The sequence below is a fragment of the Ovis canadensis genome, chromosome 23 (genome assembly GCF_042477335.2).
Source record: "Ovis canadensis isolate MfBH-ARS-UI-01 breed Bighorn chromosome 23, ARS-UI_OviCan_v2, whole genome shotgun sequence".
In the NCBI taxonomy this organism is placed as follows: Eukaryota; Metazoa; Chordata; class Mammalia; order Artiodactyla; family Bovidae; genus Ovis; species Ovis canadensis.
This window is the reverse complement of record NC_091267.1, coordinates 28488401-28516038: the sequence shown is the minus strand read 5'-3', so window position 1 is coordinate 28516038 and position 27638 is coordinate 28488401. Positions and strand designations below refer to the sequence as shown.

The 27638-nt window shown below is 38.7% G+C and overlaps 1 pseudogene; it reads left to right on the top strand.

Moving 5' to 3' along the window:
• On the top strand, positions 1 to 27410 carry LOC138428094 (actin-related protein 6 pseudogene; annotated as a pseudogene).
• The last annotated feature ends 228 nt before the right edge of the window (positions 27411 to 27638 follow it).

The window sequence follows — 27638 nt, the reverse complement described above, 5'->3', positions numbered from 1 at the left end:
ATGGCTCCTCTAGGCCCTCCTGCGCCCAGGCAGCCACCACTCCTTCGATGTGGGGTTGGTCCTTCCGGCCGCAGCCCCTGGCCTCAGGCGCCGCCCCTGGCCTTGGACTTGGCATGGCTCCTCCCAGACGCCGCCCCTGGCTTTGGACGCGGGGTGGCTCCTCTTGGCCATTCCTGCACCGTCGCAGCCTGGCACTCTAGGCCGCTGCCCCTGACATCGGACATGGGATAGCTCTCGCCTGCACTTGGTGCGCCGGCCACCACCACTGCCTGTGCTTAGTGATTGGATGAATTGTTTTATCATTTTTGATCACACCTTTTAAGCTTTGTTGGGTAGTGCTTGAGCTGCATTTGGTTTAGGCTAAAATTTCCCCCACTTTTTGGCAAGAACTTCTTAGTGCTCCAAGAAGTTCCATGAATTACAAGATTTACCACTCTGACTACAGAGAACAGAAATTATGCCTAACCATATGTGTGCTTTGATTATTGTTTCCTTTAATCTTACTGGTCTTTCTTATTTTTCCTGGCTCTGCATAATTTCTTCACATACATATTCTGACCACTACTCTGTCTATTACTCATGGTAAATTCCTTTAAGATGTCCAGAATTGTCTCCTATGCCATTTTATCATCTCTGGAAATGTGCTTTTTATACTCTGGACACACTGACCTCTCCAAATTCCCAGGCCTGTCTCCTAAGCTCTGAGAGACAACTAGCCATTGTCTGGGTTTCTCCTGCGAGCACTATAATCTAGAAATGTTTGTCAGGCAGTAAGCTGGAATAATCATAAGGTTCAACTTTTTTTTCCTGCCCTCATCTCTCAAATATCTCAGTCCTTTTAATTGAAGTCTAATATCTTGGAAACTGACTTTCTTTTTTCTTCTTCTTGTTTCATTTTCTGTTATGTCATATGGAAATTTGAATCTAGTCCCTTTTGCTCCATGAAGTACAGTTGATTTACAGCACCGTGTTAGTTTCAGATGCACAGCAAAGTGATTCTTTTTCTAAACGATAAATACATGAGCAAAGAAAATAATATGTATATGTATCCATTGTTGTCAGTCGTGTCTGACTCTTTGTGACCTCATGGATTGCTGCATAAAAAACTGCCCTGTCCTTCACCATATCTAAGAGTTTACTCAAACTTGTGTCAGTTGAGTCAATGATGCCATGCTACCTTCTCATCCTCTGTCATCTCCTTCCCCTTCTCCTCTTGCCTTCAGTCTTTCCCAGCATTAGTATTTTTTCCAGTGAGTCTGCTCTTCACATCATGTGGCCAAAGTATTGGGACTTCACCTTCAGCATCAGTCCTCCCAGTGAATATTCAGGGTTCATTTACCTTACAATTGATTGGTTTGATCTCCGTGCTGTCCAATAAACTCTCAAGAGTCTTCTCCAGCAGTTTGAAAGCATCAAGTCTTCGGCTCTCAGTCTCCTCTATGGTCCCACCTCTCACATCTATACACGACTACTGATAAAACCACAGCTTTGACTAGATGAACCTGTGTTGGCAAAGTGATGGCTCTGGTTTTTAATACACTAAGTTCATCATAGCTTTTCTTCCCAGAATCAAGCATCTTTTAATCTCAAGGCTACAGCCACCAACTGCAGTGACTTTGGAGTCCAAGAAAAGAAAGTCTATCATTGTTTTCATTGTTTCCTCATCTGTTTGCCATGAAGTGGTGGGACTGGATGCCATGATCTTAATATCTTGAATGTTGAACTTTAAACCATCTTTTTACTCTCCTCTTTCACCTTCATCAAAAGGCTCTTTAGTTCCTCTTTGCTTTCTGCCATTAGGGTGGTGTCTTCGGCATATCTGAGGTTGTTCATATTTCTCCCAGCAATATTGATTTCAGCTTGTGTTTCATCCAGCCCAGCATTTTGCATGATGTACTCTTCATATAAGGTAAATAAGCAGGGTGACAATATACATCTTTGATGTACTCCTTTCCCAGTTATCAACCAGTCCATTGTCCCATGTCAGGAAATATATGTATAACATATTTATATTCTTTTTTAAACTTTTTCTTTTTATGTTATTACAAAATATTGAGCATAATTCCATGTGCAATATAGTAGAACCTAATTCAGTTCAGTTCAGTTGCTCAGTCGTCTCCAGCTCTTTGCGACCCCATGAATCGCAGCATGCCAGGCCTCCCTGTCCATCACCAGCTCCCGGAGTTCACTCAGAATCACGTCCGTCGAGTCAGTGATGCCATCCAGCCATCTCATCCTGTGTTGTCCGCTTCTCCTGCTGCCCCCAATCCCTCCCAGCATCAGTCTTTTCCAATGAGTCAACTCTTCACATGAGGTGGCCAAATTAGTTATGTATTTTATATACAGTAGTGTGCATGTGTTAATCACAAACTCTTCTTTCCCCTTTGGTAACCGTAAATTTGCTTCCTATTCATGTGGGTCTATTTCTGTTTTGTCAATAAGTTTATTATATCTTTTTTTAAATCCACATATAAGAGATATTACATATTTTTTTCCAAGTTACTAGGAAAAGGAGTACATCAAGGCTGTATATTGCCACTCTGCTTATTTAATTTATATGCAGAGTACATCATGAGAAACTCTGGGCTGGAAGAAGCATAAGCTGAAATCAAGGTTGCTGGGAGAAATATCAATAACCTCAGATATGCAGATGACTTTGGACACCTCATGCGAAGAGTTGACTCGTTGGAAAAGACTCTGATGCTGGGAGAGATTGGGAGCAGGAGGAAAAGGGGACGACCCAGGATGAGATGGGTGGATGGCATCACGGACTCGATGGACGTGAGTCTGAGTGAACTCCGGGAGATGGTGATGGACAGGAAGGCCTGGCGTGCTGCTTTTCATGGGGTCGCAAAGAGTCAGAGACGACTGAGCAACTGAACTGAACTGAACTGAACTGATGGAGATGACACCACCCTTATGGCAGAAAGCGAAGAAAAACTAAAGAGCCTCTTGATGAAAGTGAAAGAGGAGAGTTAAAAAGTTGGCTTAAATCTCAACATTCAGAAAACTAAGGTAATGGAATTTGGTCCCATCAATTCATGGCAAATAGATGGGGAAACAATGGAAACAATGGCAGACTTTATTTTGGGGGGCTTCAAAATCACTGTAGATGGTGACTGTAGCCATGACATTAAAAGACAATTACTCTTTGGAAGTAAAGTTATGACCAACCTAGACAGCATATTAAAAAGTAGAGACATTACTTTGCCAACAAAAGTCCATCTAGTCAAGGCTAGTTTTTCCAATAGTCATGCATGGATGTGAGTCATGTAAGTTCTGGTGGCTCAGAGGTTTAAACGTCTGCCTGGAATGCGGGAGACCCAGGTTTGATCCCTGGGTCGGGAAGATCCCCTGGAGAAGGAAAATGGCAACCCACTCCAGTACTCTTGCCTGGAGAATCCCATGGGGGGAGGAGCCTGGTAGGCTACAGTCCATGGGGTCGCAAAGAGTCGGACAGGACTAAGTGACTTCAGTTTCACTTTCACTTTTGTATGGATATGAGAGTTGGACTATAAAGATAGCTGAGAGCCAAAGAATTGATGCTTTTCAACTGTGGTATCAGAGAAGATTCTTGAGAGTCCCTTGGACTGCAAGGAGATCTAGCCAGTCCATCCTAAGGGAGATCAGTCCTGGGTGTTCATTGGAAGGACTGATGTTGAAGCTGAAATTCCAGTACTTTGGCCACCTGATGCGAAGAACTGACTCATTTGAAAAGACCCTGATGCTGGGAAATATTGAGGGCAAGAGGAGAAGGGAACGACAGAGGATGAAATGGTTGGATGGCAAATCATCTACACAATGGACATGTGTTTGGGTGGACTCTGGGAGTTGATGATGGACATGACTGTGCAACTAAACTGAACTGAACTGAAATAAAAAGTTCTGACTTCAATGTTGATAGAAAAGCATTTTAACTACTGATGTGTCAAATCCAAGTAACAATTTTGTGGGAGATCATGAAGGATGTCATACATATCATGTCACCTACCAACATAATTATCATGCAAACCAAGGTGATATCTCATTACTCTTACCTGACTAATTGAGACGAGGATGAGGATGTTATAGTTAATTAGCTTTAAGTTATCTTTTATCCATACAATTCAACAATAATAACATAACCTTAAGTTGATTGTAAAGTTTCCTTCCCTTTAACTTATTTGGTCACTAGAGAATGCAGATTCAATCTATTATGGCCAGTTAGGAACCTTCTCACTACATTATTGACAATTAATTGAATTGACTGACCACATTGTGTTTTTTGTTGTCAGTTTCTCATATTTAAGGACCAATAAACTTTTCTTGATATTTTTATTTCTTTGGTTTCTTCTTAATTGTGTATTTCTTCCATAGATTGTAGTGTGGATTTCAGGCTTACTGTAAAATGATTTTATAATTATATTTTATTCTTTGCTGTCTAGAAATATAAAACTCTTGAGACATTAATGTTCTTGACTGTAGATAGGAGTTCACTCCTTACAACAGGACAGAACACAGTCATCACTCTCAGCATTGGCCCATGGCAAGTACTACAGGCAGCTGAATCAGTGAATTCTTTCAGGCAGAGGGCAAGGCAGGCTTGTGTGGACGAGGCAAATTATCAGTATTTTATTCTTACTGACTATGCTTCCTAGTAATAAGGGCAAAATAATTATCTCAGATGTGAGACATCTCCCATTTTAGCGCTTAATGTGTTATCCTATCTGTCCTATCCTTAATGGACACTCTAGCAAGGAAGAGAATTGATAGGAACCAAGGATGACATGAATGAATACAAATGCCCCACTAGAAGTACAGTGAAGAGAAGGGAATAGATTTTGGAAGTTTTTCTTATTTTTCTTGCTTTTATTTATTACTCTTATTTTTGAAGAGCATAGTTATAAAGAGCAAGTTCCAAAACAAGATAATTAACAGTATAAAACTGGACATCTAAGTCCTGTTATGGCCCATGAATTGCTGGATAAGAGAGGATAAAAAGAGAAAGGGAGGCAAAGTCTTCACTATTGTTTCCCTCCACCTCATTTTTGTTAGTGTTCCTAAAAGTTTAAAGAACTCAAATTCTTTTGGCTTTCCTTGGTTAAGCTTGTCCATCCTCTCATTTCTGAAAGTCCTTGGTATCTGCTTCATAACACACAGAAAAGCAGAGTTGCTTTCACTGTTACTTAATTAATGTCTTATTTTAAAAACTTTCAAAGTACTTTAAAATACAGTAATTTGTTTAGTTTATTATAGATGTAATTATGCACTTTCCTTTCCACCACTGCAAATAGTAAGTCTTCAATGACAAAACTTGCTGATTTAGATAAAATGAATCTTTATTTTATTACATTTTAATAATTTCATTTATTCTATAATTATATAATTCCAATATTCCTAGATAAAAATACATTGAGTAAAGAAAACAGCTATTATTTAAATTTCCTACTAATATTTTATTTTTTATAACCATCAACCATTCTTTAATATCTTTAACTATATACCACTGATAAAGACTGGAGTTAAAATTATAGGGAAATGTTATATCTTTCTTTTGTGGAGATGCTGAGGAAAACTGCTGGTGCTACATTTCACCTTTTGAAGACTCTCTGAAGAGCATTGCTTGTCCACATTCATCCCTCTTCTAACTTCTTGAGCTTTTGGATTAAAATGGTGGTATTTTTACTACTTACTGAATAACACACTCTTTTCAATGTACTTCTAATTTTTTCTCATGTGGCTGTATTTCTCCCCAGAAAGAATGCAGACTCTTAGCAGTGAGTAGTTAGTGGGCATGATAGCCTTTCTCACCAAATTAATTCAAGTAGAGCCAACATTGAGATGTGAATTAATTAATTAATGTGAGTTAAAATTTAGAGAAGAAATAATATCTTATGAAGGCATTCAGTTCAGATCAGTTCAGTCGCTCAGTCGTGTCCAACTCTTTGCAACCCCATGAATTGCAGCACGCCAGGCCTCCCTGTCCATCACCATCTCACGGAGTTTACTCTTATATGAGTTTTAAAAAGGAAATTAATCCTATTTATCTGAAGAATATCTGACTTTAAACAGTGACCTAGTATGGAAGCCCTGTCTGGCATTTTACCTGACTCGACTAGTGCCCAAACTCAGCTCAACCATTTATTCTGGCAACAGATAGCATGGAGTTTATAAGACCCACAGAAACCTGGAAACCTAATTGAACCTGAGGAACCATCCTCCAATGATGAGAAAAAGAAAGAAGCATTTTCAGGGAGTTAGAATGGTTACAAATAGCGGAAGTGCAGGATGCTGATAGGAAAGCAGTAGCTTTAAAAAAGGAGGCAGTTTTCATGTGGAGCACTCTCTGTAGGTCTAGGGTCTGTGGATCTATACCATGTAGGCTTCAAAGTGAGAAAAAAAGCATGCCTAGAAATTTACAAGACATTTAGAGACTTGTGAGAAAAACTATTTATGTCTTAGATAAAATATAAAAACTGTTTTAATATATTTTTTCCCATTATTGTTCTGTCTTGGTACCTGTTTGAAAGGTGATTCTAGGACCCAGTTTCCCTGTTGAGCAAGAGAGTTTCCCCCACACCAGTAGTTCTCCACATACTATCAGATGGTCCTACAAGTCAACTCAATTCTGACACTATCTACCCAGAGACAGCATCAGATCCCACAGGTTAAAGATTTAGTCCTGTAAGACTGCTTCCCTTGGACTACAAGGAGATCAGACCAATCAGTTCTAAGGAAATCAGCCCTGAATTATCATTAGAAGGACTGATGCTGAAGCTGAAATCCAATACTTTGGCCACTTGATGCAAAGAGCCAACTCACTGGAAAAAACCCTGATGCTGGGAAAAATTGTAGGCAAAAGTAGAAGGGTGAAGTAGAGGATGAGACAGTTAGATAGCATTACCATCTCAATGGACTTGAAATTGAGCAAACTCCAGGAAATAGTGGAGGACAGAGGAGCCTGGCATGCTACAGTCAATGGGGTCGCAAAGAGTCAGACATGACTGAACAACAACATTTCTTAGCAGTACAAGCTACATGACCACTACTTTTATGCTTGCTTCTGAACATCCTATGTTTCAAATAAAGAGACTGTACTGTATACAGTACTGTACAGTAAAGTACACAAAAGCACAAACCCTTATAGAAGTTGCATGCATATGACAATGTAAGTCAGATATGTGAATTAACTAACTCGTGTGATTGGACATGTGAATGCATTTTTGCATCCTTGAAAATGTGTGACTTGAATGTTCATATGTAGAAGACTCACTGTACTTATGGTATGCTCTCAGAAAAAAAAAAAAAAGTGCTCCCTTTCTAGAATCAAAAAAAATAAAAACCAAAAAACAAAGTTTATTGGGATAATGTTAAGCTTGAGCATTAAATAGAAAAATGAAATTATTGTACGGTCTATGCTGATAAAATTGGAATACATTCAACACTACAGAGTATTAAAAACAATTGTCTGTTGACTGTTTGCAGAATGGCTACTATAGCTGAACTACTAATTAAGCTCATAGTGGCACATCATAAGGAATAGATGATGCTTTTGGCCTTAGGGATACTTTGTTTCATATGGTAGTTGGACATTAAAGTGATTTTTCTTAAATAAAAGAAATATAATACTGAAAATAAAGTTAAAAATTCTTTTATTACCTTCTCCTTAGGGATAATCACTACCATAAATTTGCTGTGGACTCTTCCATCTGTTTTTACACTTCATATATGAATACATATATAAACATTATCTTGCATTGCTCAGTGTGTTTTAAAATTATATAATTTGTCATACTATTTACATGTTGAATTTTCTTAATGTTTAGAAATCCATTCTGTCTATCTTATGTATATATTTAGTATTTAGTTTAAAGCCTATCATGTGGATTTTGGGCTTCTGGCCCAGGTTGCAGAAACAGAAGAAGATTCACTATAACACAGGGGAAAAGAGTCAAACTAACTTCAAATCCATGCACTTTTTTGAACCAATTAGAGACTCAAATTTGGAGAGCAAACAACTGTCCCCAAAACTAGAGTTGGTAGCTGTGGGAACAGAATTGACACAAGCTTGTTCTTATCCTGGGAAGAAGCAATAGACACTGGAAAAGAGTCAAGTTATAAGAGTTGATAATTTGGTTAAAGGCAAGTGTGAGTTAACAAGACAGCATGAAAACATGAGAGCAACAGAATTTGGGGAATAAGAGGCTCTTTATCCACAAATGCCACCAGATAGAAAGTTTGTAGCAATCTTAAAAAGTACCTATTGTGGTACAGATGTACTTTGGGAATGGCAGTCATGCAGAAGTGGCAGGAAATTTTGTCTAGACTCTTCTTCCCTAACTCCATAATAGAACAAAGCCTTACATGGAGAGGGAAAAGACCACAAGCCTTACTATCATAAAGTCTTGATGAAAAGTCATTGTAGCTGGGAGAAAGGAGAAAAGAACAAGAGGGGAAAAACAGAAGAACAAGATTGTAAGCTGGTCCTATAGCTACAGATGAGGGATGGGCAGGAGAACTGAGACGGCTCAACCCCCAAGATTCAGGAACATGATGCTTCTCTGTCAGAGGTTGAATCTGAATAACAGGGTATACACTCCCTCAGAGCCTCTACCACCAAGCTAACAATCTTCAAGACAATAAGTACTGCTAACAAAAAGAAAAAAGGCAAGAGAGGTAAAAGAATGAACAAAGAGATCCACTCCAAGGCACAGAGCCAAAAGAAGACTTAAAATTAAAAACTGAACATACTTTATTCTTCCAAACCAATACTTACACTAACTGAAGCCTATGACAGCATGCAAAGGTGAACGACAGCAACAACAAAAATGACAAATTTTAAACCCAGCTCAATTCCTATCTAAACTAACTCAAAGCCTCCATCAGAAGACTAGCAGAACTTATGCTTATTTCCAGGCTTACAACGCCTTTATATCAGTCTCTACTGATTTATATAATGTCTAAATTTCAAAAATATAATATTAATGCAAGGTATAAGTGAAATGAAGTTGTTTAGTCATGTCCAACTCTTTGTGACCCCATGGGCTAGCCCACCAGGCTCCTTGGTCCATAGGATTTTCCAGGCATGAATACTGGAGAGGGTCCCATTTTCAGAAACATACTCAGAAAAAGCAAAACAATCATAAAAACTGAACTCAGGTATGCCAAGATGTTGGAATTGCCAGACAAGAAATTTAAAGTAACTATGACCAATGTGTTAAAGATTTTCATGGAAATACAGGAGAACATGAAATCAAAGAGTTAGTTTCAGTAGAAAAGACAGAAACTATTGAAAAGAGACAGATGGAAGTGCTACAATTAAAAAATCACATTATCAGAGATGAAAAATGCTTTTCATGGGATCAGTAGACTCGACACAATGGAAGAGAGAATCAAAGAACTTGATCAATAGATCAATAAGAGATCTATTGACCTCTATCAGTTCAGTTCAGTCACTCAGTCATGTCCGACTCTTTGAGACCCCATGAATCGCAGCACGCCAGGCCTCCCTGTCCATCACCAACTCCCGGAGTTCACTCAAACTCACGTCCATTGAGTCAGTGATGCCATCCAGCCCTCTCATCCTCTGTCGTCCCCTTCTCCTCCTGCCCCCAATCCTTCCCAGCATCAGGGTCTTTTCCAATGAGTCAACGCTTCGCATGAGGTGGCCAAAGAACAGGAGTTTCAGCTTTAGCATCATTCCTTCCAAAGAAATCCCAGGGCTGATCTCCTTCACAATGGACTGGTTGGATCTCCTTGCAGTCCAAGGGACTCTCAAGAGTCTTCTTCAACACCACAGTTCAAAAGCATCAATTCTTCGGCGCTCAGCCTTCTTCACAGTCCAACTCTCACATCCTTACATGACCACTGGGAAAACCATAGCCTTGACTAGATGGACCTTAGTCGGCACAGTAATGTCTCTGCTTTTGAATTGCTGTCTAGGTTGGTCATAACTTTTCTTCCAAGGAGTAAGCGTCTTTTAATTTCATGGCTGCAGTCACCATCTGCAGTGATTTTGGAGCCCCCAAAAATAAAGTCTGACACTATTTCCATTGTTTCCCCATCTATTTCCCATCAAGTGATGGGACAGATGCCATGATATTCGTTTTCTGAATGTTGAGCTTTAAGCCAACTTTTTCATTCTCCACTTTCACTTTCATCAAGAGACTTCTTAGTTCCTCTTCACTTTCTGCCATAAGGGTGGTGTCATCTGCATATCTGAGGTTATTTATATTTATCCCGGCTATCTTGATTCCAGCTTGTGCTTCTTCCAGCTCAGCGTTTCTCATGATGTACTCTGCATATCAATTAAATAAGCAGGGTAAAAATATATAGCCTTGACATACTCCTCTTCCTAGTTGGAACCTGCTTGTTGTTCCATGTCCAGTACTAACTGCTGCTTCCTGACCTCTATAGATCAATAGATATTACCCTAACTGAAATGTAAAGTGATAAAAAGAGTGGAAAATATTTTAAAAAGAAAAACGAGCATCTAAGAATTGTTGGACAATATCAGATACCCTAGTATATATGTGATTATATTCTCAGAATGAAAAGAGACCAAAAATATTTGAAGGTATAATGTCTGAGAATATTTCACATTTAACAATGGACACCGAACCACAAATGCTCAAAGAACACCAAGCAGGATAAAATAAATATCACGCCAGCCTCACCCCAAAGAGAGTATTTTGAAGACAATCAGAGGGAAGAAAAAGGAACAATTTAATCAGAGAACAAGACAGGACTAACAGCCAGATTCTTGTCAGAAACCCAGTAAGCTAGAAGACAATGAAATAATGTTCTGTCATCAACTTATTTTCCCTCAGTTCCAAATTGATCCCCAATATCTTGATCTTTGAAAACTGTACTGGCCTTTTATATTTCCTTGGCTTGTAGGTATGATGCTAAACTTTGTTCTCAAAAGGCATCAGAGAGACATTTTATAAGGAAATGATTTGGGGACTCCAGTGAGTTCCAAATAGGTTCTTGGAGTGCCCATGGCTTTTCCTGTGCTTACCTAGAATGTGGATGGCTTCTCCTGCATATGCTTACTGATTTGAACAGTCATCAGTTCAGTTCTGTTCAGTCGCTCAGTCATATCCAGCTCTCTGTGACCCCACTATGAATTGTAGCATGCGAGGCCTCCCTGTCCATCACCAAATCCCGGAGTTCACTCAAACTCACGTCCATCGAGTCAGTGATGCCATCCAGCCATCTCATCCTCTGTCGTCCCCTTTTCCTCCCACCCTAATCTCTCCCAGCATCAGAGTCTTTTCCAATGAGTCAACTCTTCACATGAGGTGGCCAAAGTACTGGAGTTTCAGCTTGAGCATCGTTCCTTCCAAAGAACACCCAGGACTGATCTCCTTTAGAATGCACTGGTTGGATCTCCTTTCAGTCCAAGGGACTCTCAAGAGTCTTCTCCAACACCACAGTTCAAAAGCATCAATTATTTGGCGAGCAACCTCAAGAAGCTTGGAGATTTCCCTGACAACTCTGTTGGAAGATTTAATAGCAAAATATCTTCAGTGAGCTATATTACTGTGAGCAACATTTTCTGACACCCTAGAGGCCATATTGCTAGAAAGGTCCAAATAGTGGATTTTCATCACATTCTGCCAAAGCAGGACCATTTCTATTCTCTTACATTCAATGAGCCAAAGTCATGACATTTCCAATAAATCTGGGTGTTAGTCCTAGGATGAAGGCGCTTCCTTTCTTGTTCTATCTCAGCCTAGGGATAAGCACTACTTTCTATATTTGCTTTACAATTCTCTGAATTCTTCCTAACCAAACTTTTGTTTCTCTGATTCTCTGTTTTAATCTAACAATTCTTTATATCTAATTTTACCTGTTCATATTGCTGTATTTTTGGTAGTGTTATTAACCCTGGTTGATATACTATAGCACATACTCAAGACCCTCCCCCATCCACAATAGCTTTCCTTACCCCTTCCATAGTTTTCCTCTTCTATATGTGGTTTTTTACTTCCAGGTCTTCAGAAGAGAGACAGAGGAACACAGAGACAAAAATAAATAGCTCAGCAGTGGATTATGCGACTTCTTCCCACACTTTAGGCACCAACCTAGATGCAAGTAAGCTAGTAGAGTATTACTATATTAGTCCCAGGAAGAAAATATTGGCTTGATAAGTAAGTAGCCAGCCTCTGCAACAAAATATTAAACTTCCTGTGTTCTAAACTGAAGTATGTAATACTTCCCTCACCACCCACAAATCTTTCCTTTTTTTTTTTTTTTTAAATCTCTTTCTCAGTAAGTGTTACAATCATTTACTATTTATCAGTCAAAAACCCTATGGTCGCTCATAATGCCTGGTTCTCTTAAATTTCAACTCTATCAGTGGATTCTGTTGCAAATCTAATTACCTTCCTCATGTGTCAGCCACATGAATCTCTGCCCTGGACTCCTGCAATGAACTCCTAATTTCTAGTTGGCTTTCCTTCTATCAGTTTTTTCTTTACAGTATATTCTCTTCAGAGGAGTCAGAGGCAGTTTCCAAAACCTAAAAACGTCATGTGATGATCCCAATCTCATCCTATCAGCAGTTCCCCATTACATTTGACTAAAATTAAAGTATTTTCCTTGGCCTATCAGTTTCTACAAAGTCTGATGCTGAGTTACATTCCTTAACCCTTCTTACCTGTTTTTATTTCATTCTGATCACACAGTAACTCGCAGTTTCTGTCTCTTTTCTTGTTCCCTATCCCAGGAATGCTCATGTATTTGTTATTTTAATTGGCATATTTTGTACATTCAGATTCAAATGTAAACATCTCAGAAAATCCATCTTCATTATCAGTCGAAAATATCACCTATTTTGATTGTCCTACGTGTCATACAACAAATCACTACCAGACATCATTATATTTTTTTTCTATTTTATTAATATCTTAATCACTAAAACATAAGTTTCATACAACAAAGGATTTTATTTCTCATTTCTGAGTGCCTCTAAAGTTCTAGAAGTTGAAAAACTTATTAATATTAGTTGAATGGATTTATGATGAGAATGTATCAGTCAGCCACACTTGGGTGGATGTGAGGTGAAAAAAGGAAGCAGAATTGACAAAAAGTCTTTTATATTTTTTTTAATAAGGAAACAATGTATAGTACATTTGGGAAACTATAATTTTCAGTGAACAAAGAAAATAGAATGTGAAAATATTAATGATGAAAGATGAGAGGCATGAAACAGGGGTTAGATACAGAACTGCAGTGGTTGGATTTTGTTACAAGCAGAATAAAAAACACATTGGTTGTTTTACTTTAGTAGGGAAGCCAACTGATCATATCTGTGGCTTAAGAGGATCTCGTCAGCTGTATTGTGAATACATTAGAGAGAAGAGATTGAAAGAAAATGACACCAGTGTTAACCAGTAGTCTAGCTTAGATGTGGATCTGGTTTGGATCAAGATGATGGTGGCTGGAATAAGGAACAGAAAGATCAAAGGATGCTTCAGAAATGAAATCAACAGAATATAGTTTTGGGGATTTTTTTTCTTTAATGTGAGAATGAGAAGCAAGTGTGGATCTTCAAATAAAGAAGAAGTTAATTCCAACTCCCGCCAGTTAACAAAAATATCACTTTCTTTTTTTATTTTTTATTTTTATTTTTTTAAATTTTAAAATCTTTAATTCTTACATGCATTCCCAAACATGAACCCCCCTCCCACCTCCCTCCCCATAACATCTTTCTGGGTCATCCCCATGCACCAGCCCCAAGCATGCTGCATCCTGCGTCAGACATAGACTGGCGATTCAATTCACATGATAGTATACATGTTAGAATGGCATTCTCCCAAATCATCCCACCCTCTCCCTCTCCCTCTGAGTCCAAAAGTCCGTTATACACATCTGTGTCACTTTCCCTGTCTTGCATACAGGGTCGTCCTTGCCATCTTCCTAAATTCCATATATATGTGTTAGTATACTGTATTGGTGTTTTTCTTTCTGGCTTACTTCACTCTGTATAATCGGCTCCAGTTTCATCCATCTCAACAGAACTGATTCAAATGAATTCTTTTTAACGGCTGAGTAATACTCCATTGTGTATATGTACCACAGCTTGCTTATCCATTCATATGCTGATGGACATCTAGGTTGTTTCCATGTCCTGGCTATTATAAAGAGTGCTGCGATGAACATTGGGGTACATGTGTCTCTTTCAATTCTGGTTTCCTCGGTGTGTATGCCCAGAAGTGGGATTGCTGGGTCATAAGGTAGTTCTATTTGCAATTTTTTAAGGAATCTCCACACTGTTCTCCATAGTGGCTGTACTAGTTTGCATTCCCACCAACAGTGTAGGAGGGTTCCCTTTTCTCCACACCCTCTCCAGCATTTATTGCTTGCAGATTTTTGGATCGCAGCCATTCTGACTGGTGTGAAGTGGTACCTCATTGTGGTTTTGATTTGCATTTCTCTAATAATGAGTGATGTTGAGCATCTTTTCATGTGTTTGTTAGCCATCCATATGTCTTCTTTGGAGAAATGTCTATTTAGTTCTTTGGCCCATTTTTCGATTGGGTCGTTTATTTTTCTGGAGTTGAGCTGCATAAGTTGCTTGTATATTTTTGAGATTAGTTGTTTGTCAGTTGCTTCATTTGTTATTATTTTCTCCCATTCAGAAGGCTGTCTTTTCACCTTGCTTATAGTTTCCTTTGTTGTGCAGAAGCTTTTAATTTTAATTAGATCCCATTTGTTTATTTTTGCTTTTATTTCCAGAATTCTGGGAGGTGGATCATAGAGGATCCTGCTGTGATTTATTTCTGAGAGTGTTTTGCCTATATTCTCCTCTAGAAGTTTTATAGTTTCTGATCTTACATTTAGATCTTTAATCCATTTTGAGTTTATTTTTGTGTACGGTGTTAGAAAGTGATCTAGTTTCATTCTTTTACAAGTGGTTGACCAGTTTTCCCAGCACCACTTGTTAAAGAGATTGTCTTTACTCCATTGTATATTCTTGCCTCCTTTGTCAAAGATAAGGTGTCCATATGTGTGTGGATTTATCTCTGGGCTTTCTATTTTGTTCCATTGATCTATATGTCTGTCTTTGTGCCAGTACCACACTGTCTTGATGACTGTGGCTTTGTAGTAGAGCCTGAAGTCAGGCAAGTTGATTCCTCCAGTTCCATTCTTCTTTCTCAAGATTGCTTTGGCTATTCGAGGTTTTTTGTATTTCCATACAAATCTTGAAATTATTTGTTCTAGTTCTGTGAAAAATGTGGCTGGTAGCTTGACAGGGATTGCATTGAATTTGTAAATTGCTTTGGGTAGTATACTCATTTTCACTATATTGATTCTTCTGATCCATGAACATGGTATATTTCTCCATCTATTAGTGTCCTCTTTGATTTCTTTCATCAGTGTTTTATAGTTTTCTATATACAGGTCTTTAGTTTCTTTAGGTAGATATATTCCTAAGTATTTTATTCTTTTCGTTGCAATGGTGAATGGAATTGTTTCCTTAATTTCTTTTTCTACTTTCTCATTATTCGTGTATAGGAATGCAAGGGATTTCTGTGTGTTGATTTTATATCCTGCAACTTTACTATATTCATTGATGAGCTCTAGTAATTTTCTGGTGGAGTCTTTAGGGTTTTCCATGTAGAGGATCATGTCATCTGCAAACAGTGAGAGTTTTACTTCTTCTTTTCCAATTTGGATTCCTTTTATTTCTTTTTCTGCTCTGATTGCTGTGGCCAAAACTTCCAGAACTATGTTGAATAGTAGCGGTGAAAGTGGACACCCTTGTCTTGTTCCTGACTTTAGGGGAAATGCTTTCAATTTTTCACCATTGAGGATAATGTTTGCTGTGGGTTTGTCATATATAGCTTTTATTATGTTGAGGTATGTTCCTTCTATTCCTGCTTTCTGGAGAGTTTTTATCATAAATGGATGTTGAATTTTGTCAAAGGCCTTCTCTGCATCTATTGAGATAATCATATGGTTTTTATTTTTCAATTTGTTAATGTGGTGAATTACATTGATTGATTTGCGGATATTGAAGAATCCTTGCATCCCTGGGATAAAGCCCACTTGGTCATGGTGTATGATCTTTTTAATGTGTTGTTGGATTCTGATTGCTAGAATTTTGTTGAGGATTTTTGCATCTATGTTCATCAGAGATATTGGCCTGTAGTTTTCTTTTTTTGTGACATCTTTGTCAGGTTTTGGTATTAGGGTGATGGTGGCCTCATAGAATGAGTTTGGAAGTTTACCTTCCTCTGCAATTTTCTGGAAGAGTTTGAGTAGGATAGGTGTTAGCTCTTCTCGAAAATTTTGGTAGAATTCAGCTGTGAAGCCGTCTGGACCTGGGCTTTTGTTTGCTGGAAGATTTCTGATTACAGTATCAATTTCCGTACTTGTGATGGGTCTGTTAAGATTTTCTATTTCTTCCTGGTTCAGTTTTGGAAAATTGTACTTTTCTAAGAATTTGTCCATTTCTTCCACGTTGTCCATTTTATTGGCATACAACTGCTGATAGTAGTCTCTTATGATCCTTTGTATTTCTGTGTTGTCTGTTGTGATCTCACCATTTTCATTTCTAATTTTATTGATTTGATTTTTCTCTCTTTGCTTCTTGATGAGTCTGGCTAATGGTTTGTCAATTTTATTTATCCTTTCAAAGAACCAGCTTTTGGCTTTGTTGATTTTTGCTATGGTCTCTTTTGTTTCTTTTGCATTTATTTCTGCCCAAATTTTTAAGATTTCTTTCCTTCTACTAACTCTGGGGCTCTCCAACTCTTCCTTTTCTAGTTGCTTTAGTTGTAGAGTTAGGTTATTTATTTGACTTTTTTCTTGTTTCTTGAGGTATGCCTGTATTGCTATGAACTTTCCTCTTAGCACTGCTTATATAGTGTCCCACAGGTTTTGGGTTGTTGTGTTTTCATTTTCATTAGTTTCTATGCATATTTTGATTTCTTTTTTGATTTCTTCTGTGATTTGTTGGTTATTCAGAAGTGTGTTGTTCAACCTCCATATGTTGGAATTTTTAATAGTTTTTCTCCTGTAATTGAGATCTAATCTTAATGCATTATGGTCAGAAAAGATGCTTGGAATGATTTCGATTTTTTTGAATTAATCAAGTTTAGATTTATGGCCCAGGATGTGATCTATCCTGGAGAAGGTTCCATGAGCACTTGAAAAAAAGGTGAAATTCGTTGTTTTGGGGTGAAATGTCCTATAGATATCAATTAGGTCTAACTGATCTAATGTATCATTTAGAGTTTGCGTTTCTTTGTTAATTTTCTGTTTAGTTGATCTGTCCATAGGTGTGAGTGGGGTATTAAAGTCTCCCACTATTATTGTGTTATTGTTGATTTCCCCTTTCATACTTGTTAGCATTTGTCTTACATATTGTGGTGCTCCTATATTGGGTGCATATATATTTATAATTGTTATATCTTCTTCTTGGATTGTTCCTTTGATCATTATGTAGTGGCCTTCTTTGTCTCTTTTCACAGCCTTTGTTTTAAAGTCTATTTTATCGGACATGAGTATTGCCACTCCTGCTTTCTTTTGGTCTCTATTTGCGTGGTATATCTTTTTCCAGCCCTTCACTTTCAGTCTGTATGTGTCCCTTGTTTTGAGGTGGGTCTCTTGTAAGCAGCATATAGAGGGGTCTTGTTTTTGTATCCATTCGGCCAGTCTTTGTCTTTTGGTTGGGGCGTTCAACCCATTTACGTTTAAGGTAATTATTGATAAGTATGATCCCGTTGCCATTTACTTTATTGTTTTGGGTTCGGGTTTATACACCCTTTTCGTGTTTCCTGTCTAGAGGATATCCTTTAGAATTTGTTGGAGAGCTGGTTTGGTGGTGCTGAATTCTCTCAGCTTTTGCTTGTCTGTAAAGCTTTTGATTTCTCCTTCGTATTTGAATGAGATCCTTGCTGGGTACAGTAATCTGGGCTGTAGGTTATTGTCTTTCATCACTTTAAGTATGTCTTGCCATTCCCTCCTGGCCTGAAGAGTTTCTATTGACAGATCAGCTGTTATCCTTATGGGAATCCCCTTGTGTGTTATTTGTTGTTTTTCCCTTGCTGCTTTTAATATTTGTTCTTTGTGTTTGATCTTTGTTAATTTGATTAATATGTGTCTTGGGGTGTTTCGCCTTGGGTTTATCCTATTTGGGACTCTCTGTGTTTCTTGGACTTGGGTGATTATTTCCTTCCCCATTTTGGGGAAGTTTTCAACTATTATCTCCTCAAGGATTTTCTCATGATCTTTCTTTCTGTCTTCTTCTTCTTGGACTCCTATAATTCGAATGTTGGAGCATTTCATATTGTCCTGGATGTCTCTGAGATTGTCCTCGTTTCTTTTAATTCGTTTTTCTTGTTTCCTCTCTGATTCATTTATTTCTACCATTCTATCTTCTATTTCACTAATCCTATCTTCTGCCTCCGTTATTCTACTATTTGTTGCCTCCAAAGTGTTTCTGATCTCATTTATTGTGTTATTCATTATATTTTGACTCTTTTTTATTTCTTCTAGGTCCTTGTTAAACCTTTCTTGCATCTTCTCAATCCTTGTCTCTAGGCTATTTATCTGTGTTTCCATTTTGATTTCAAGATTTTGGATCATTTTCACTATCAGTATTCGGAATTCCTTCTCTGGTAGATTCCCTACTTCTTCCTCTTTTGTTTGGTTTGGTGAGCAACTCTCCTGTTCCTTTACCTGCTGAGTATTCCTCTGTCTCTTCATCTTGGTTATATTGCTGCGTTTGGGGTGGCCTTTTTATATTCTGATAATTTGTGGAGTTCTCTTTATTATGGAGCTTCCTCACTTTGGGTGGGGTTCTATCAGTGGCTTGTCAAGGTTTCCTGGTTAGGGAGGCTTGTGTTGGAGTTTTGGTGGGTGGAGCTGGGTTTCTTCTCTCTGGAGTGCAGTGGAGTGACCCGTAATGGGTTATGAGACATCAAAGGTTTTGGGATAATTTTGAGCTGCCTGTATATTGAGGCTCAGGGGAGTGTTCCTGTGTTGCTGGAGAATTTGGGTGGTATGTCTTGTTTTGGAACTTGTTGGCCCTTGGGTGGAGCTTGGTTTCAGTGTAGGTATGAAGGCATTTGATGAGCTCCTATTGCTTAATGTTCCCTGAATTCAAGAGTTCTCTAATGTTTTCAGGCTTTGGATTTAAGCTTCCTGCTTCTGGTTTTCAGTTTTATTTTTATAGTAGCCTCTAGACTTCTCCATCTATACAGCACTGATGATAAAACATCTAGGTTAAAGATGAAAAGTTTCTCCACATTGAGGGACACTCAGAGAGGTTCACTGAGTTACAAGGAGAAGAGAAGATGGAGGGGGTAGTTAGAGGTAACTGGAATGAGATGCGGTGAGATCAAGAGAGGAGAGAACAAGCTAGCCAGTAGTCACTTCCTTATGTGCGCTCTATAGTCTGGACCGCTCAGAGGTATTTACAGAGTTATACGGGGAAGAGGAGAGGGAGGAAGTAGACAGAGGTGACCAGGAGGATAAGAGAGAGGAATGAGTAGGAGAGAGACAAATCCTGCCAGTAACCAGTTCCTTAGGTGTTCTCTGCCGTCTGGAACACACAGAGATTCACAGAGTTGGATAGAGAAGAGATGGGGGAGAAAAGAGACAGAGGCCACCTGGTGGAGAAAAAGGAGAGGCCAGAGGAGGAGAGAGTGGTCAAGCCAGTAATCTCGCTCTCAGGTAAACTTGGGTAGTGAAGTTTGGGTTTTTAAATGTACAAAATTGACAACAAAAACCTAAGAGCAAAGATTAAAAATCTGGAGTAGAGGTTGGATTTTCAAAGATACAATATTAAAGAAAAGCAGAAGGAAAAAGGAAGAAAGAGAAAAAAAAAAGAATTATTAAAAAACAAATAAACAAAACAAAACAAAACAAAACAAAACACCAACAACCATCCAAAGAGTATATATGGTGTTTGCCTTAAAAAAAAAAAAAAAAAGTCTTTTTTTTTTTTAAATAGTAATACTAGGTTATAGAAATAAAAATTAGAGGAGAAATAGAAAACTTAACAATTAAAAAAAAGCTCTGAAAAAAATGAAAAAAAAAGCAAAAAGCAAAAAAAAAAAAGAATGATTTTAAAAATATTAAAAAATTAAAAATATATCTGGCTCTTCTCTGATGTTATGGGCCGTGTGGGCTCACTTCCAAGGTGGTTCCCTCTGTTTAACTTCTTCTGTTTGCTGGTTTTTAGGCTCACTAGTTCAGTCGCACTGTGGGGAGGGGGGATGCTGCAAACAAATAGCACTGTCGTGTGCACACAGTATTTCTGCCTCTCTTGACCTGTCCTTTCTCACAGCGCACAAACCTCTCCGGCTCTACGATGCTCAGCCGGGAACCGTCTGGGGCCGGCCCTAGGCTGCGTGCACTTCCCCGGTCCAAGCCGCTCAGGTTCGGCCCTCAGGCAGCCCTCAGAGGCACAAATGCGGCTGGGACTGCGCTTTGTGCCCTTCCCAGGTCCGAGTAGCTCAGGAGTTTGGCGAGCGCGATCGCCGCGGCTTGTCACCTTTTCCGCCGCTGCCGCTCAGCTCTCTGGGTGGACCGCTGGCGCACCCCGTGAGGCAGACTGTGACTGTCCAGCACCCCCAGAAGTCTTAGCAAAGGAGCCTGCTTGCAGTTAGGTAAGTAAAGTCTCTCCGGGTCTGCAATTGCCCCTTTCCAGTCCTTACGGCTCTGGCTGCCTGTCCCCGGCGGGGAATGGTCTGCAGCCGGCTTTTTCCGTTCCGTCCTTTGTTCTGTGCTCGGTCCTGGCGGTGTCTTATGTTCGAGCTTTTCGCGTGGTAGCTATCCCACAGTCTGGTTTGCTAGCCCAAGTTAGATCGTTCTGGTTGCACGTGGGGCGTTCCTGCCCGATTCTTACAAAGCTCTGCAGCCCGCGCCTCCCGCGCGTCCCTGCCCTGCCCCCACTTCCCAATGGCGGATGCAGGTGTCTGTGCTGCTTTTCCGCTGGGGGAGTTACTGGTCGGCTTGTAATCTCTTGGTTTTAATTATTTATCTATTTTTCCTTCCTGTTATGTTGCCCTCTGTGTTTCCAAGGCTCGCCACAGACTCGGCAGGGAGAGTGTTTCCTGGTGTTTGGAAACCTCTCTTCTTAAAATTCCCTTCCCGGGACGGGCTTCCCTTCCCGGGACGGAGCTCCCTCCCCACCTCCTTTGTCTCCTTTTTCGTCTTTTATATTTTTTCCTACCTGTTTTTGAAGACAATGGTCTGCTTTTCTGGTTGCCTGATGTCCTCTGCCAGCCTACAGAAGTTGTTTTGTGGAGTTTGCTCGGCGTTGAAATGTTCTTTTGAGGAATTTGTGAGGGAGAACGTGATCTTCCCGTCCTATTCCTCCGCCATCTTTCCCTCCCTCAAAAATATCACTTTCTAGTTTTTACCTTCAATCACAGAGAAAAATGCCAATAGTTAGTCTCTTTAAATTTTATAAAAACAAAATCTATATGATATTAAAAGTGGCTTTCTTAGTCATGAAAATTAACATCATCCCACTTGTTATTTTAATTGAATGGTTTTTTGTGTTCAGTAGGTCAAGGAACCACCCTTCCCAAAGACTCCTAAACATTCCCACAATTTGCTACCAAAGTGTTCTTGGGTAGAACAACATTCACAAACCCTTGAGGGGGAAAAAAAAAAATAGATAAACACCTGCCAGACACTGGGAGCTGTTCAAATATTATTATAACATGCAATATAATTATAACAATTCAATCTCCTGGAAAATGCAATAACCAATTTCCCTGCTTGGTACAAGGAAAGTGAATGTGAAGAGTCCAGGTCATACAACTTTATCTCTGGTATTCTGTCAAGCAATGAACTGCTACTATGTATAAGGAGGATATTTTAATGAAATTTTACAGTCATAATTCTTGTCTTATTTTCCCCTCAACACATCAGAATACCATTTCAAAAATAAGCCCAAGGAATTCCTTAATTTTATAAGTAGAAATAAATGGTTAGGTATGGGAAGGAGTGGTATTTTTGAAGCAATTCCAACATTTTGAAAAATGATAATTTGAAATTAAGCATAGTTTCAGACATAGAAAATAAATTTATGGTTACCGAAAGGGAAATGAAGGAAAAAGGTAGGAGTTTGGGATTATCACACACACACTATTATATATAAAATAGATAATCAACAAGGACCTTTTGTAGAACACAGGAAACTATGCTAAATATCTTGTAATAACCTATAATAGAAAAAGAATACACACACACACACACACACACATATATGCATAACTGAATGACATTGCTGTACACCCGGCACTAACACAAAGTTATAAATCAACTATATATCAATACAAAATGTTTAAAAAAGAAAAATTAAGCATGATTTCAATATCAAGATCTTTTTTCTTACACATCTTACAACTTCAAAACTGGTTATAAAATTTGCGGAGCCCAGTGTAAAATGAAAATGTGGAGTCCCTTTTTCAGAAAGTATTAAGACTTTTGAAATGACAACAGTAGAACACTAAACAGAGTCAGAGGCCCTTTTGCAATTAAGGTCTTCCTCATAAATTTGAAAAAAAGTTCTTCACTTTGATCTTTATTTGTAAATAATTGTGAGTTGAATTTTTCTTTTCATTTTAGATAGCTCATCCTGTAACTCTGCTTTTCCAGCCAGGCAAACTATGTTCCTGAAAATGCAACCTAATCTAACATGGTTAACTGACAACCTGGGCATTTCTTTATATCACTGACTATAAAAACAAACTCTAATCATGATAGAGTCTTTTTTTTTTTTTTTGACAAGACAAAAGATTTTATTTCAGTTTTCTGCAAAGAGTCATTCAGTCTCCTTTCTACCTACCTCCCCAGTCCCGACACAGTTAGTAATAGAAGCTGCTGCTGCTGCTGCTGCTGCATTGCTTCAGTCATGTTCTACTCTGTGTGACCCCATAGATGGCAGCCCACCAGGTTCCCCCGTCCCTGGGATTCTCCAGGCAAGAACATTATGAAATAGCATCACCCACTCAATGGACATGAGTTTGAAAAAATTCCAGGATAGTGAAAGACAAGAAAGCCTGGCATACTGTAGTCCATGGGGTTGCAAAGAATTGGACACAATTTAGCAACTGAACAACAACTAATGAGATGAGTCTCATCTCTTTAACAAGACTCTCAACTCTTTCATTTGCCATCTTAAGCTATCTATATCTGAAAAATTGCTGCTTATTTCAACAATTTTAACAGACATGACCAGCCACTCCACCTAAAACATTTGTTGATTAAGAAAGACAGTTGTTAAAAGTTAGATCAGACACTGTTGTACTGAATTTACTGACCAGTGCAATTAAAATGGCTGATCTAGTAATCCTTTGTTTTCTAAAGTTCGTGAGATCCTCAGCTGTTGCAATGGCTCTGCACCGAAAAGAGGAACAGGGGGAAGGGACTGTTTCCTCACCAGCCTTTCCACAAGATTAAGTTCCTCCCTCTCTCATCCTGCAAGGCTGTTTCTAATTTCACAGGAGACCTTGAAGGCTCTGCTTTTTCTCTTATCTCACAAACTAGAGATCCTCTTTACTCTCACCTTTTTTTTCTATTTTATTTATTGACACATCAAACCGCAACATCCAACCCTCATATTAGTTACTCCCACACCACCTCTTTCAGGTAACATACACACACACATATGCACACACTCATGCGTGCGCACACACACACACACACACACACACACCCCTCTACACTAAATTCTCCAGTCTCACCAGAACGAAATATATGACAGATTGGAAAAATTCATGATAAAATTAAAATATGCATTCCATATAGCCACAAATGACAGTGGCCAGTGTTCCTTTTATTCAGCATGGGACAGAGTAGAGGAAATCTGCTTATGCAATTATCCCCCACCTCCTTTCTTGTTGAAATGCCAAATGTCAGACTTGACCAGTTATTTTCCTATAGCAAGGTTAATTTCCAATGTAATATTGCCTTTGAAGCCAGGCTTATTCAATGTGAGATGAAGTGGAGATGTGTTGATTACTTAATATCTCTGAATATCACTGATATTTTATTTTTAAAAACTGTTCAAGTTTAAATTTTATTTTAAAATTATTCAGCTTTAAACGTCTTATATTTTAAGAAAAATAGTAGCTTCTATTATACAAATCTGGAGAAGGCAATGGCACCACATTCCAGTACTCTTGCCTGGAAAATCCCGTGGACAGAGGAGCCTGGTAGGCTGCAGTCCATAGGGTCGTTACCTGTCAGACATGACTGAGCGATTTCACTTTCACTTTTCACTTTTATGCATTGGAAAAGGAAATGGCAACCCACTTCAGTATTCATCCCAGGGATGGGGAGCCTAGTGGGCTGCCGTCTATGGGGTCACAGACTCCGACACGACTGAAATGACTTAGCAGCAGCAGCAGCATTATACAAATCTAACTTTGTTTTCTTTTCCTTCTTCTCTTTTTTAAAAATAATTTTTTGCTAACTTCATCATATCTCTGAACTATTTTGTCTTTCAATCACACAAGTCAATCTCTATGGTCCAAAACAGAAATTTCTTCTTTTTCAAACTAGAAAATGTGCTAAAAATTCATTTGTAACCTATGTTTACTTGTAATCATACTTTTAATAATCATTCTAATCTATGTTTACTCCTCATTTTTTCAAAAGAGCATCCTTCTGACTTTCAGTTCAGATCAGTTCAGTCGCCCTGTCATGTCCCACTCTTTGGGACCCCATGAATTGCAACACGCCAGGCCTCCCTGTCCATCACCAACTCCTGGAGTTCACTCAGACTCGCATCCATAGAGTCAGTGATGCCATCCAGCCATCTCATCCTCGGTCATCCCCTTCTCTTCCTGCCCCCAATCCCTCTCAGCATCAAAGTCTTTTCCAATGAGTCAACACTTCGTATGAGGTGGCCAAAGTACTGGAGTTTCAGCTTTAGCATCATTCCTTCCAAAGAAATCCCAGGGCTGATCTCCTTCAGAATGGACTGATTGGATCTCCCTGCAGTCCAAGGGACTCTCAAGAGTCTCTCCAACACCACAGTTAAAAAGCAGCAATTCTTCAGTGCTCAGCCTTCTTCACAGTCCAACTCTCACATCCATTCATGACTACTGCAAAAACCATAGCCTTGACTAGACGGACCTTAGTCAGCAAAGTAATGTCTCTGCTTTTGAATATGCTATCTAAATCAATCATTAATATATGAGTTATGATCTTTGGTGGACAGAAAGTGAAATTGAAAGTTGCTCAGTTCCTTTCAGTTCAGTTCAGTCGCTCAGTCGTGTCCAACCCTTTGAGACCCCATGAATCGCAGCACGCCAGGCCTCCCTGTCTATCACCAACTCCCAGAGTTTACCCAAACTCATGTCCATTGAGTCGGTGATGCCATCCAGCCATCTCATCCTCTGTCATCCCCTTCTCCTCCTACCCCCAATCTCTCCCAGCATCAGGGTCTTTTCCAATGAGTCAACTCTTCACATGAGCTGGCCAAAGTTTTGGAGTTTCAGCTTCAGCATCATTCCTTCCAATGAACACCCAGGACTGATCTCTTTTAGGATGGACTGATTGGATTTCCTTGCAGTCCAAGGGATTCTCAAGAGTCTTCTCCAACACCACAGTTCAAAAGCATCAATTCTTCAGTGCTCAGCCTTCTTCACAGTCCAACTCTCACATCCATACATGACCACTGGAAAAACCATAGCCTTGACTAGACGGACCTTTGTTGGCAAAGTAATGTCTCTGCTTTTGAATACGCTATCTAGGTTGGTCATAACTTTCCTTCCAAGGAGTAGGCATCTTTTAATTTCATGGCTGCAATCACCATCTACAGTGATTTTGGAGTCATGTCTAATTCTTTGTGACCCCATGGGCAATACAGTCCACGGAATTCTCCAGGCCAGAACACTGGAGTGGGTAGCCTTTCCCTTCTTCAGGGGATCTTTCCAACTCAGGAATATAACCTAGTTTTACCTTACTGCTTGCAATTTTTTATAAGCAAATCATTTAATTTTAACTTGTATCATAGCTGCTTAAGTAGATTTGCTTGACTCAGTTACTGTGATTTTCTTTTACCTTTACTTTTGCAAACTATCTCTCAAAAAAAATCCTTTGAAAATGCTAAACCACAAAGCAAATTGCATTATTATTTCTATAATCATGCATACATACACATACACCTTCAAAAAAGAGAAAGAGAGAGAATTAATTTAATCTCATGCTTGTTTCAGTTAAACCTGAGCCTAAAATGTACCTTTTACATCTCAAGATCAAGATTATGGTCTTAGTCAGAAAGCATTTGGGTTCTGTAAAAAGGTCACAGATGAAGATTATCATACAATAAATGCTAATTTGTTTGGTAAGCTGAAAATGTATGCAATAAAATTTTGTTTCTAATGTGAGTGGAAAAATCAGAAAAGAAAGCAACAGCGGCTAGGTTTTTGCTAAAATGACGATCTTAGTGCTGGATATCAGAGCTTACATAGCCAAAATCGGTTATAATCATGAAAATGTCTCTTTGTCTTTTAGCTATTAACATTATTAGCATAGAATCATATTTTAACTTCACTTCAAAAATCATTGAATGCAATCTTATTTGAAGAATGCAAGTTTCTAGCAGTATTAAAAGTAGATTTGGGGGGCTCTCTGTGCACATAGTTATTTCCAAGATAATTGTTCCAAAGTACGCTGTATCATCGTAGGAATGGATATTCCTTTAGACATGTATTTCCTTATTTTAGAAGTAAAAAGAAAAAATAAGTAATAAGATAAATATTAAATCATCTAAAAGAGATCATACCTTACAGGCAGTTACATGTTATGAACGAAACACGGGACTGACCAAGGGAAAGAAGATATATACTTTTTGTCTCAGAATTTTTGTAGAGAGATAGGTATTGCCAAGTTGAAAGAAGAAAATGTCTTAACAGTGACTATGTTTTGCCTGACTTTACTGCAATTTTAAAGGGCTTCTGTAAGCCAAGAGAAGAGATGGTGTTAAGTGGAAAATATGAATCTGGGGAAAAAATTATTCGGGCCAATGAGAGATTTGCTGTTCCAGAAATACTTTTTAATTCTTCTGATATAGGCATTCAAGAAATGGAGATTCTGTCCTATTCAATTCAGAACAAAAGTAATGCTGTCTTATTTTTTAAAAAAACATTGTTTGACAGGAGGAAAGTCTGGTCTCTTTTCCCAGGATTTGCTCAGAAGTTCCATGGTTCAGTCCAACAGATTCCGACGTTTCTGTTGTGGTGCCTGACAACCCTATTATTTATGCCTGGGAAGGTGGAAAATTGGTATCAGGGAATGATGATTTTGAAGATACAGTGGTAATAAGAAAATATTATGAAGAAAATGGACATAGCATCTGTGAAGAGAAACTTTGTATTGAAGAACCGTTTCTTAAAGTGCTGACTGATAGTGATAAAAGTTTAAGTGTTCTTTTTAAAGGAAGTTAAGGACCTGTGTTACTGCTCATCCTAAGATAACATCTTGAATTTAGATAAATACTTTGATCCATGGTTAATTTTCAAAGGTTTCTTAGCTAGGTTAGTAAGTAAACTGTTACTCGGCCCATATTTTCATTTAAGAGCTAGACTTACTATAACAATGATTTTACCATTTCTAAGAGAAAGTTATCTTTTATTAAAAGAGGAAAGAGTGAGTGCAATTTAAGTTTAATTCTT